Genomic DNA, 13,376 nt, shown 5'->3' on the forward strand with positions numbered 1-13,376 from the left:
TCACTTAATGTAGTTCAGTTATCCTGTAACATTCTTTTTAAAAATTTACCTGTTTGCCCTGTAGCTGAGCGGGGAGGGTGACATTAAGAGCCAGTTTGGTGTAGTGGTTAAGTGCGCAGACTCTAATCTGGGAGTACCAGGTTTGATTCCCCACTCCTCCACTTGCGCCTGGCTGGATGACCTTGGGCAAGCCATAATTCTGACACAGCTGTTCTTGAAAAAGAGCAGTTTCTGTCAGAGTTCTCTCAGCCCCACCTACCTCACAGAGTGTCTGTTGTGGGGAAGGGAAGGGGAAGGAGTTTGTAAGCTGCTCTGAGACTCCTTTGGGTAGTGAAGGGCGGGGTATAAATCCAATCTCCTCTTCTTCCCTTCTTAAATCCTCATCCCAAGATGGCGCCTGTATCTTCATACACTTCCACAGCATCGAGAGAAGATGCAATCATCTGTCTTTTCACTGGTCCTCTCACCCACCATTGTCTTCTACACCTGCTGTGAGGCAAAATGTCACCACAGTAGGAAGGAGAACAACATGGCTGAGTGGAACAGTACAGGGAGAGCAGGAAGTGCCCCTTCTATTGCTTGGTCCTTTTTAATAGATGAAACGTAGTGGGTACTGTTTCTCCTAGCATGGAGCTCAGAGATGGGGAAAGTTTCATCTTTTTGGTTTCTGTGTGTCAGTCAGTTGACCATGGAAGAGGGCCTAGTCCCGGCCTGTCAAAAATCTGGCAACTCTTATGCAACTTAAAAGGGTGGAAGGCAACAGGTTTCCTTTTCCCTCACACTTTCAGCATGCCCTTTTTGGGTGTGGTATGATTCATGATGAGGTTAGAGATGGTGAATATGGAACCAGACGGGTGTTCTAATATTCTGGGGGGTGTGTGTGTGTTCTGTTTCTTGACATTGTATAAGTTGGAGGAGGTACATCTCTAGCTGTTTTGTTTGCTTGTTTTCTTGACCAAGTTTGAATTTTATTTTTAATAGAGAAAATATATGATTAAATATAATAATCCTGAATTTGTAAATATGGGGGATGTCTCTTTTGGAGTGGAAAAATCCCTAAGTGCCAGCATCTTAGCAGCTGTTTTACAATTTTTTTCCTTCCAGAGGGCTGGAGTGAGTGGCGGGAGAGATTTGGACTACAATCCTAAAAACATTTTCCTAGAAGTAATCTCCATTGGTTAATAGATAACTTACTTCTGAGCAGTGTTCTCTCTAAGCTGAGTTAGTGTGAGCTATCTCAGTCTTTTAGCCTCCGGCTCACACATTTTTGTCTTAGGTCAGGAAGGATGGCTCCAGAGCAAACTAATTTATGCAGTAGCCAAATTTCTCACTCACAATTTTAATGCCTGTAGTAATGCCAATTTTTGCTCACGTGACTTCACAGCTTAGAGGGAGCATTGCTTCTGAATAAACCTGCTTAGGTTTGCTCTCAGTGACTCAGAGGTACCTGCCTCAGTTGTTTGCCAAGAGCCTATATAATGACCCCCCCCAGTTCTGTCCTGACCAATGATATGCCTTCTGAGGGTGACTCTTCGTGGGCCTATGTGTGGCACAATGTGCACCTGGTGAAAGTCGATTTCAGTTACTCTGAAGAGAAACTGCCTTCAGGTGACCATGACTGCTAAGACTGTTTATTTTCCATTCTTTGTTATTCCACTTGCCATGAAGTTAAGTACCTACATGTGAATAAAAGCCGGTAGAACACACAAATGGTTTCCTGAATACCTTCAAGTCAAGATGCTTTTGTCTCCACCACACTTGTGGACCTTCTGACCAAGATAGGTCCCCACTTGTACAAGGCCTTGGACCTCACTCCTGGGCTGCTGAGAAGCTTTTCACATTGATTAGTTGTGATGCTCTTGAGACAATTTATGAGCATCTGTAGCGTAGTGGCAGAGCACCTGCTTGGCATGCTGAAGGTCCCAGGTTCAATAGCTCGCATCAACAGTTAAAAGGTTTCAGGTAACAGGGATTAGAATCTTTGAGATCATAGTAGTAAGTACTGAGATAGAGGAACAGACTGTCTGATTTGGTGTGAATGTACAAATTCTTTTGCAGACAGTTGTTTTATTTCCACTTATGCTAAGTGATATCGTTTTCTTATATGGGGGAAGGGAGGAGAGCTCTTTATCCACAATGTAATACAGAAAAAAATTAGTCATACCTCATATCCGATTGATTTCAGGAATTATACATTTTCAACACAAAAACCATCCTTCATAACTGTTGTCCTGCTTAACCATCTTCAGTTAATGGAATTACAAAATGAACAGGGAGGGAATGTGGCTCAGTGGCTGAGCATCTGCTCGGCATGCAGAAAGTCCCAGGTTCAATCCCAAGCATGTGGCATCTTCAGTTAAAAGGATCAGGTAGCAGGTGATGTGAAAGACTTCCACCTGAGACCCTGGAGAACTGATGCCAGTCAGAGTCGATCATACTGGTCTCAGTTTATGGCAGAAAGATTCAAGCCTAATAGCACCTTAAAGACTGACAAGATTTCCAAAATAGTAATAATACTAATAATTATTGTATGGCAGTGTGTGTAGTATAGCCAGGAGATCCTAAGATTGTCTGGCAGCCAGAAGTTCTAGCTCTTTAGCGTTATGCACCACTAGGTGGTAAGATAGACTTGTTTTTAAGGCAAGAGAAATTTCAGAGGTGGTTTTCCATTGCCTGCCTCTGCATCTCACCCCTAGTATTCCTTGGAGGTTGCCCATCCAAATACTAGCCAGGGCCATACAAAGGGGATAAATCCAGAGGAGTTAGCCATTTTAGTATGTTGCTGCAAAATAGAAAAAAGTCCAGTAGCACCTTTATAACTAACAAACTTTATTGTAGCATAAGCTTTCGAGATGCATGGAGGGTATGAAGAAACTGGCCAGAGATATATAGGTGGTAAGGGGAGGGGGGCGAGGATGTAGAAAGTGCCATGTAAATGCAAAGCAGTTGCAAAAGTCATGAAAAAGGTAGGGTGTGACCCCTTCCTTCTATTAATGAATCTGAATGGAATACCTGAGAAGTATGAGATAACCATCCAAAGTCTCTATTCAATCCAAGTCTGAGTCAGATTTACATATACATTCCAATTCAGCAGCTTCCCATCGGATTTTGGTTTTGAAATGTTTGTTGAACTATGGGGACCTTTAAGTCCTTGATGGAATGTCCTGGTAGATCGAAGTGTTTTCCCACTGGTTTCTGGATATTGCCACTTTTGATGTCAGATTTGTGTCCATTTATTCTTTTGCACAGAGGTTGGCTGGTTTGTCCTATGTACAGGGCAGAGGGGCATTGTTGGCACATGAGAGCATATATCACATTGGGAAGGGACTGTGGCTCAGTGGAAGAACATCTGCTTATCATGCAGAAGGTCCCTGGTTCGGTCCCTGGCAGCTCCAGTTGTAGGTGATGTGAAAGGCCTTTGGCCGAGACCCTGCAGAGCCACTTCCAGTCTAAGTAGACAATATTGACCTTGGTGGACCAGTGGTTTGATTCAGTATAAGGCAGCTTCATTTGTGTACAGGTACTAACACTTAGTGCTACAGCCTCATTTCAAAGGACTTGGCCACGACTTGTGAGAAGTGCCTTGGTTCAGATATGAAGACTTGCTTGGGTAACCTAGCAAGGACTGTTTGCTCAACCCCTATAAACTTGTCCTGCCAAACCCAATTGCATTGTTTTCCTCTTCTCTTTCCCTGGGCAAATTGGGGCTGTCCCTTTTTTAACACATCCAGCACTCAGCAGGGTGCCCTCATACCTGCCACCCTGGGGAGGTTGCTGGGCAGCTCTAGCATTTACTGAAATAGTTTACTAGGTAACTAGGTTAAGTACGGTGTCATCCACCCACTAGTTTATATAATGCTGGGCAGGCTGCTGGCAGAGGCCTCTGAAGGTGGTGTGCTTTTGCAGCAGTAACTGCCCACAGTCGGCGGAGGTGGAACAGAAGTAGTTCTGGTGGGTTGCTGCTGACAGCGACTGCGTGCGCAGGAAAGAAATGTTGCACATTTTTACTGGAGCTCCGTGCACTGGTCCTGCCCTGTATTGTGTTACTGGGTGTGAAGCAAACTTATTAATACATTCAGCACCTAGCAAACCCGGCCACTTTGTTGAAGCGTAACACTCAAAGCTCTGGAAACAAAGAGTCCCCACCATGTAGCACCTTGCCCTGTGAAAGACTATTGGAGCCTAAATGAGAGAAGCAGTGTGGTAAAGTGGTTTAGAGTATTAGACTAGGACCAGGGAGACCTGGATTCAAATCCACACATTTTGCCATGAATCTCATTGGAAGCACCGTCCTAAGCAGAGTTACACCTGTTTACGTCTGTTGAAGTCAATGGGCTTGGAAGGGTAAAACTCTGTTTAGGATGACACTGTGATTGACCTTGGGTCAGAGCAGTCCTTTTGTAGAGTTACTCCTGTCTAAGCCCACTGATTTCAGCAGGCTTTGGCTGGAGTAACTCTGCACCAGGATTGCACAATTTGTCCCTCTCAGAATAATCTTCCTCCTGAGGTTGTTGTGCAGATAAAAGGGAGGAGGGGAAAACCTCGTACTCTACCCCAAGCTCCTCAGAAGACGAGCAGACAAAAATGTAATTGATAGGGACAAATGCTTTGCACTGGTGACTCTGTTGGTCGATATGCTTAAAATCCACAAATTGCTTCAAACAGGTTCACTGTGGTATGTGGAAAGGGGGAAAAGGAGCAGTGTTTGATCCCCAAAAGTATAGTCTGCTCCCATGAAAAAATCAAAACATTTTTTTTACTCATATGAATTTGCTTAACTGTATGCACTTTGTATACAGTTTTTTTTTAAAACACTGTGTACACATCGCAGATACCTAGCTCTGAGGTAACAGCTCTTCTCTCTCCATCCCCCATACACATGTCTGAAAAAACAACCCACGGTCAGGTTAACTTTCAACCGGGTGCCCAAACCACAGGCCAAAAAGCCCAGAGGCATATATTAGTGGGCAGGTGTCCCTGTCTGTTCTGTTCAGCATTCGTTACAAGTTTTTCCTTGCAGGCTTTGATGCTCACTGTTCTCCAGGTGTTAATTGTGTGGTGGCCGCCCACGTTCCTTAGTGCGAGAGCCCTTGTCACAGTGTTCTGAGGGGTGAAAAAAGGATGCGGTGCCCATTTATGATTACATCACACAGTATTGTCCAGTCTTTCAAAGAACACCCTGATCGCACCATGGTGTTCGCCTGCCCTCTTTGCAACCCAGCCCTGCTTCTTGGCTGGGGCGCCAGGACTTTTGTCAGAGAGGCCCTATTGAGTAACCTCTGTATTAAATGTGAAATCGTGGCTGTTTGTCAAAGTTTGAGTTAGGGGAGCTTGGCCTCTTCACACACTACAGGGGTACGCAGGTTGGTTCTGGGTATTGTGTCAAATGTAACACAAGTACATTTGAGTTGGGGGTTCTCCTCAATTCCTGCGCATGCTGTGACCAATTATTTATATATTTACTTCATTGGTACCTCTCCTTTCTCTCTGGTGGGGACTCAGAGTGTCTTGCGTCATTCTCCTGCCCTCCATTTTATCCTGTGCGGTAGGTTAGGCTGAGAGTGCATGACTGGCCCAGGCTCACCCAGCAAATTTCCGTGGTAGTGTGGGGATTCGAACCTGGGTCTCCCAGATCCCTCATTCTAACCACTAAACCAAGTTTTCTGTCGACCCCAAACTGGATCAGGACCACAGTATGTGTGGAAAAGGGGCTTCAGCTCTGCACCGTTTCCCTCAGCTACTGTCTGAGCAAAGCCCCATTTTCCCTGGGATACATGTGGGCTTCCCCAATAGTCCTCTCCCATACTTTTTCAGGCACTGAGTTTTTAGTCTTGATACACAGTGCAAGAGCAGGCTTCATGAGAGGACACGGAGGATGTCCGCTTGGCCAAACACTACCTGCGGGCTGTCAGAGATGTGACTTCTTCACTCATGACTGTATATCGGGGGTCTCCGAGCTTTTTGAGCCTGTGGGTGCCTTTGGAATTCTGACATAAGGTGGTGGGCTCAGCCATAAAATATCTGTCTGAGGAGGCAGACCCAACTACACAGAGGGAGCCCCAGTGCAAGAGAGAAGAGGGGTGATTTTTTAAAAAAACTGCACTGGGAAAGAGGAGTGAGAGGGAATAAAACCAACACTTCAAGACAGCTGCCTCCCAAACACCGTTGTTTTAATCTGCATAGCCAATCAGATTTTCGGTGGCCAGTCAGAAGCCATGCTGGGCAAGAGCCCCATCTGGACCCACCCGCATTCTAAAAACACTCTGTCGGTTTTTCTGTGGTCAACATGGCGCCCACAGGCACCATGTTAGGGAACCCTGCTGTACATGTTCCCAGAGTTTGCATGCAAAGGGGAGGATGGCCACAGCTGACAGAAGCTGGCTTCTGACTTTCTTCAGAGAAGGAACAGGTGAAACTGCCCTGAGGTGACATTATTATTGTTGTTAATTTGATTTATTAATTCAAATATGTCAAAATAGAATGACAATTTGAAGAAGACCAGTTTAAAAGAAGTCCCAGATGGTGTCCTTAAAAATTACATCCCAGTTCTGGACTGCCTGGCCATTTTCTGGGCAGGGGGGAAAGGAAGCACAAATTCAAAATTGGGGGGGGGGGTGCCAACCACGATGAAAACCATTGCCGTCCTCAGCCAAAAGCCTGGTGGAACATCTCTGCCTTGCAGGCCCTGCGGAATTGCATAAGATCCCTCCGGGCCCTGGTGGCAGAAAGAGGCGATGAGGCAATGAGGATTCCAGTGCAGGTGAAGAGCCTGTGGGCCTCTTTTATGTTTCTCTCTGCCTGCCTGTCACAGATAGTTGCATTTGTTGGGAGCACTTTCTGCATGTTCACCTTCATGGGACAGATAGTTTGCGGATGGGTAGGGTTGCCAGCTCTGGGATGGGAACTAACTGGAGGTTTTGGGGGTGGAGCCTGAGGAGGATGGGGTTTGGGGAGGGGAGGGACTTCAGTGCCATAGAATCCACATTCTAAACTGGCGATTTTCTCCAGGTGAACTGATCTCTGTCGCCTGGAGATCAGTTGTAATCAGGGGTCATTTCCTGCAGGAGCACACAGGAGCAGAGCTACGGCAGTAAAGAGCCCAGGGGGCGGGCACATTCAACAAGCCCCACCCCCTGCTCCCAGCAGCCCTCAGTCAGAACAAGAAGCAGCCAGGTAAATTGCAGAGCCCCCCTGCCCCCTGGTCCAAAACAGTCCAGTGGCACCTTTAAGACCAATTTTTATTCAGGTACAAGCTTTCCCTCCTCTGTGAGGACAAATCTGCGCCTTTCCCCCCCCCCCCCAATAGCTAGCAATCCAAAATAGTCCAGTGGAGCCTGAGCGGTGGGTGTTGCCTTCTGACACACTTCCCGTGTCAGGGGGTGTGGCATATACAAATAAGTTATTCTAATGAGTTATGCTAATGAGCTCCTGCACTTCTTTTTCTACGAAATGACTCCTGGCAGGATATCTCCATTTACCATCTGGAGTCTGGCAGCATTATAGTTGGATTTGGAAGGACCTGAAGCTAGAGTGTGTTGAGAATCCTGAAGGAGTCAACTTTCAAAGAGTTTGAGCAACCTCTTAACTTCTTTCACTGGTGGCCCATGCCTGTCTGTATTTGTATGACACGATGCCTGGTTTTGACCCGCTTTGTGTTGTCTGAAGAAGCAGCAGACCTGAATTAATCCTCTCTTCAGGCAGAATAAGATAGCCAAATCTGTGCTTTGGCAAGGTCTGCTTGGCCTGATTTTTACATGCTACTCTTTATTGCTTACAAAGCAGTACTAAGCCACCTTCTTTTGAGGTTCTATGAGACTTTCTTCCAGGAATGTGAGTTTAGGATTGCATCCTTAGACCTGCGTACAGTTCACTTCTATGGTGGAAGATAGTTGCATCAAAGGTAATTCTTACTATGGCATCTTGTAAATTGTGATGCTTATTCTTCAGGGCAATTTCTGTGACGGACAAGGAACAAGGGTGTACATAACAGATCTTTAGTTAGATGTTTATTTATAAATTCGATTTTTAGGCCGCTCCCCCAATACTTGGGGCTCAGGTGGTGTGCAACATTTAAATACAATTTAAAGTAATTAAAAACATTAAAAACATGTTTGATCTAGAGATTTGAGATTTAAGTGTCCTGGTGTGTAGCCATCTGTAGGATCCCATTGCTTTGAAGGATGCTGGTATGTTGGTGGGAGTGATTCATTGATGGATATTGGTGGTGGCAGTTTTGTGATGACTCTCTGAAGAGAATATTTAGGTCGTCTGCCCAGAGTTTTTTTTAAAAATGTGAATCATCGGTTGACAACAGGTATATCAGTTTTTGATGCATCTGTCCTCAAGGTGACTATCATGATGGTTGCAGCCATAAGAGAAACAGTTTTGGTCCTTTGAGCGGTTGTTTCTAAAGGCTACCAATTCAAAGCTTGTACTTTCAGACAGGTTCTCCTGGACTGTTCTTTCATCTCTGAATGAGTTGGGGCATTTGCTTGCTTGCAAACACACCTGTATCGGTGTGAAAACCATAGAAAGACGCCTTCAAAGAGAGAGCCAGCATGGTGTAGTGGATAGACTGAAGGACTAGAGTACAGGAGACCCAGGTTCAAAGCCCGCTTTACCATGGAAGTTTGCTGGAAGACCCTGGGCCAGTTACACAGTCTTGGCCTACCAGTTGGTTGTGAAGATAAAATGGAGGAAAGGAGAATGATGTAAACCACATTGGGTCCCAAGTAGGGTATAAATGAAGTAAGTAAATAAATTATAGCCACCTGCCTCATATGCTGATTTGCTGTATACAGAAGGACTTTGGTATGTATATGCTAATAGAGTGTGTGTGTGCGTGTTCCCCCATGGGCATCGTTGAGTCCCTGTTATCCACACTAAAGCTAATGTGACTTGGTGGCTATCATATACATTATGACTAGGGGAGATCCATGTTTGAACCCTCCTCTTGCCAAGGAGACCACTGGGCCAGTCATTCATTCTGTCTCCCTCTCAGACTAATCTACTTTATAAAAGAAGAAGAGATTGGGTTTATACCCCGCCCTTCACTTGGAGTCTCAGAGTGGCTTACAAATTCCTTTCCCTTCCCTTCCCCACAACAGACATCCTGTGAGGTAGGTGGGGCTGAGAGAGCTCTGACAGAAACTGCTCTTTTCAGGAACACCTCTGACAGAACTATGGCTTGCCGAAGGTTATCCAGCAGCTGCAAGTGAAGGAGTGGGGAATCAGACCTGGTTCTCCCAGATTAGAGTCCACACACTTAACCACTACACCAAACTGGCTGTAGGGTTGTTGTGTGACTAAAACGAGGGAGGGAGAAACTTTGGGAAGGGCAGGATAAAAATGTGACTCCACCAGAGCACTTGAATTGACTGTCAGTAGTGTCAAGATGCCCTTGAACAGAAGAAAAGCCCTGCTGGTTGTGATCAATAAACCATCTTAGTCCAGGATCCTGTTTCCCCCACAGTGGCCAACCAGATGCCACGGAAGGCCCAAAAGCAGATGCACAGAAGCCAAATCCTCACCCTGTTGCCCCCTGCTCCCATAATTAGTTTCGAGAGGTATACTGCCTCTGGTTCCATTTAGCTATCCATTTTAGCTAGTTCTGCTGTCATTAGTCTGGCCCTTGCTGTAGGTTGCTTGCTGAACATGGTGCCTCTGGACGTGTAGGTGGTTGGCCAGAAAGTGAAAAGAGTGTAGGAGCTGGTGGCACAGGGTGTTGCTCTGAGCCGAAAGTAATGTGCCAAGTTCTCTAGGAAATGGAAAACAGTGGGATGAGGAGAGCTCCATCTCTGAGTCAAAGACGCGCTTCATGGCTGCCAGCTCTCCCCCTCTGTGCCCACTCACTCACTGGGATTGCTGCAGAGCAGAGTTTTAAGTTTAGAATAAGGGTGAAATTATTCTGGTGTGAGCTGAAAAAACGAAGCATCGGGGAAATTACCTTAAACTCCAGTGACTGAATCTGTCAGATGCCATTCTTGAACTTGCAGAGTGGTGCCCTTCTTAGCCCATGGACTTCAATGGACTCTTAAACAGGTCTTCTCAGAATCCAACTCAGGACCATTCAGTGGAAAACGTTCTTAGGACTGCTCTGATGGTGGACTTCCATCTAAGTATTAACCCGGACCTAACCTGCTTAGCTTCTATGATCTGGCGATATTGGGTTAGCCTGGGCCATCCAGGTCAGAGCATAGTTCTGTTTAGGATGTCATTGTAAAATACTTTCCCTAACTAAATAGGCAGAGAGGGTATATTTGAAAAGAACTTGCTGGTCAGTTGCGCCAATTGCTATAGAGGATATGTGTCCTAAAAAGTCAGAGGGTTTATTCAAGATTATTTTATGCAGGCTGGTGAATCCTTAAACTGCCCTGTGTTGCTCACAATTAAAAGAGGTTAAAGAATAGATACATTTAGATTTTCTGCATTAAAAATACAATGCACGATTGTGAATTCTAATCTAAATTGTGAGTATGAAACAAAGGGTAGTATTCCCCCACACACACACAGATTACTACAGAGTGTCACTTTGACCTTGTATATGTGATGTCAGAGAACTATTAGAACTATTTTATTAGGCTAGTTTTCTGTTAATGTGGATGTCATAAAAGCTTTGGAAACAAAGCTCTTTTTACAAAGTAGAATGGGGAAAATATTTTGTACTGTGGAACATCCACCGTGTCCAACTTGAAGAGGGGTGGGGAATGCAGGATAGGAGAGGGTATTCAACCATTATAAGATCTACCCCCCCCTCCCCACATACTTGAATAAGAACTACAGGAAGGGTTAAGCAACCTTCTGTTTCACACCTTCCTGACACTCCCGGTGAAAGCATAGGAGTTTGCATGAATATCCTCTTATGCCTGTTAAAAGCTCTGTCAGTACGGAGCTAGTTTGTGTGGTTTGAGGCCCCAACCATTTGCTTTCCTTTGTCCTGGATCCTGAAAGATCCAGACTGGCCTTGGAGGACAAGTGGCAGGCATCCTCCAAAGCCAGCTTCCTCCTCGACCACGTGCCTCCTGCCAAGAGCAGAGGGGCTTCAGTGACCATCCTTGAAGCTCACCTAATAAAGTGAGGAAGTGTGGGGTGAGGACTGGGGAGAACATAAGAAGAGCCCCGCTGGATCAGACCAGTGGTCCATCTTGTCCAGCATCCTGTCTCACACAGTGGCCAACCAGTTCTTCTGGAGGGTCAGTAGTGGGGCATAGAGACCAAGGTATTCAGAGGTTTACTAAATGTGGATGTTCCCAGAGAGGAAGGGTAACAACAGGCTGGGGGGAGAAACTTCTGTGTTTTTCCTCAGGTCCCCATTTGTCTTTCACAGTAGCAAAGCTTGGCAATTGTACTTCAGTATGAGTATATTCTCCTGGGGTCCTTGCAAGAAAGACCTGAGTATGGCTTGTGGGATGTGCCCACCTGCTGAGGCCGTGGGTGGTGGACTGCCAGATCAGCTGGGTAATCTTTTGAGTATGAATCCTTCTGCCTACTGGATGAACAGATCATACGTCTGATGAATGGAGCTCTGACTCATCAGAGCTTCTGCTGGAATAAATTTTGTTAGGCACCGCGGGACTCCTATTTTGTTTGCTGCTACAGACTAACACGGTTGCCCGTCTGAAATATTCCAGTATGGTGTTCCATAAAAGCATATATGCTAAAATATTGCAGAAAAAGATGATGATCTGCATATAAATGTGGGTGTTCCTCTTGACTGAGGAGCAGGGTGCTTAATTTGTACTTGTAAACCAGTGAGTAGGGTGCTTAATTTGTACTTGGAAACCCGTTGTTGTCAAAGGAAAATATCTTTGCTGACAGACTTGGCTTTTTTGTTCTCCTGTATTCTGTGTGTGTGTATTTACAGGGAGGGTGGAATACCAGTCTAAATAAATAAATAAATCAATCCTATAAGAATTCCACATCAACTGGAATTAGCAGACATTCCCCCAATACACTTCTTTCTAGCTGTTGATCTCCAGCTAGACAACTGCCCTTTTCCTTCTTCACAATGACTCCCAACATAAACACTTGTATTAATTTCAAATGTAACCAGAATGCTTTTGGTTTGGCCAAAGAGCCTGACCTGGGAAGTCGCAAAACACAATCTTTCTCCCCTTCCTATAGAAGACTTTTCTTTTTTGTACTAGCAATTTAGACTATTTGTGTCTGAGAATAACAGTGACTGTCTGAACAAATTTAGAGTCCAGTGGCACCTTTAAGACCAACAAAGGTTTATTCAAGGTATGAGCTTGAACTGTCTGAAATACCCTAGTAATATTTTTAAAATTCTGGCAACTTAATATCCTGCCTTTATTTTAATGTTTTGCTGCCTCTGACAAAGGTATAGATGAAATTGCATGCAGCTATTGTCTGTTTACTTTGCTCTATAAATCACATTTTCCCATGTCTGTTTTGCCCTGGGTTTTGCTTAGAAGTTCTGGCCCACATCCATGTATGTTTCAGCCTGTTTAGTTTTAAGTTAATCCAGTCTAAACCCTTTGAAATCAATGGATTTAGAGTAATTTAACGTAGGATTTGCATCGTTAGTTGACATATTTTCAATTGATATTTTTCAAGACAGTGGAGTCAGATAGGACCAATGAGGTCTGCATAAATGTTATGACTGCCATGATTTACCTAGGTCAAGATGTAAATATGTTTTGATTTGGTGGCTGCTACTCTTTTCTAAAGCGTCAAATCACTACAGAGCTGGAGCTGATTATAAAGTTGGCTGAGGATGAACTATCCACTTGTGTTCTTGGTGATCGCACAATGATGTTGCTATATCAATAGCTGCCTCTCAAAGTGCATCAGCTGCATTTCGGTTAAAAGAGTAAATAGACGTTTATGCACTGCAACTGCCAGCAAATTTTAGCTGTCTCTTCTGTTGGAGTCATACCAGCTCTTATCCAGCCTGTGGAGATACTTGAGAACATACGTTGTGTGGTCCACCTTCACGTCTACTCACTTTAGTAGTGTAAGAGAGGGAGGAGAAAGCAGCAAGAGGCATGACAGTGGGGAGAAAGGGGCTTGGTGTGGTTAGTGTTTGTATCAACAAGTTCCTACTACCGTAGGAATACCCTCTTTCCAGGGGCCTCACTTTTAAGTGGTTGGGCAGTGGCCACTAGGCTTACTGGGTGCCTGCTAATGGCGGGAAAACTGGTAGTTGTTGCCAATGCCCACCAGCACTTATCTGGTCAGCGGGCAGAAGCAGGCCAACAAAATGGGGGTGAGGATGGTGGTATCTTTGTTGCTGTGTGAAGATGTCATTTCCGGCGTGACCTGGAAGTGCTAACATCGCACTGGGACAGTGCTGTAGCATGCACCCAGAAATTCGGTAGATTTTCTCTATAGAAACCCCCCCTCACTGCAGCAAG

The 13,376-nt window shown here is 45.1% G+C and overlaps 1 protein-coding gene and 1 non-coding gene across 2 annotated transcripts in view; both read left to right on the forward strand.

Moving 5' to 3' along the window:
* The window catches only part of ZMIZ2 (zinc finger, MIZ-type containing 2), a 119,324-nt gene that overhangs the window by 7,059 nt on the left and 98,889 nt on the right, over positions 1-13,376 (forward strand). The gene's annotated exons all lie outside the window — the stretch shown is intronic.
* Positions 3,324-3,395, forward strand: TRNAD-AUC. The gene has a single exon. It is a non-coding gene; the product is annotated as a tRNA-Asp (tRNA).

Source organism: Gekko japonicus, unplaced genomic scaffold (assembly GCF_001447785.1).
Source record: "Gekko japonicus isolate JY-2015 unplaced genomic scaffold, Gekko_japonicus_V1.1 scaffold709, whole genome shotgun sequence".
Lineage (NCBI taxonomy): Eukaryota > Metazoa > Chordata > Lepidosauria > Squamata > Gekkonidae > Gekko > Gekko japonicus.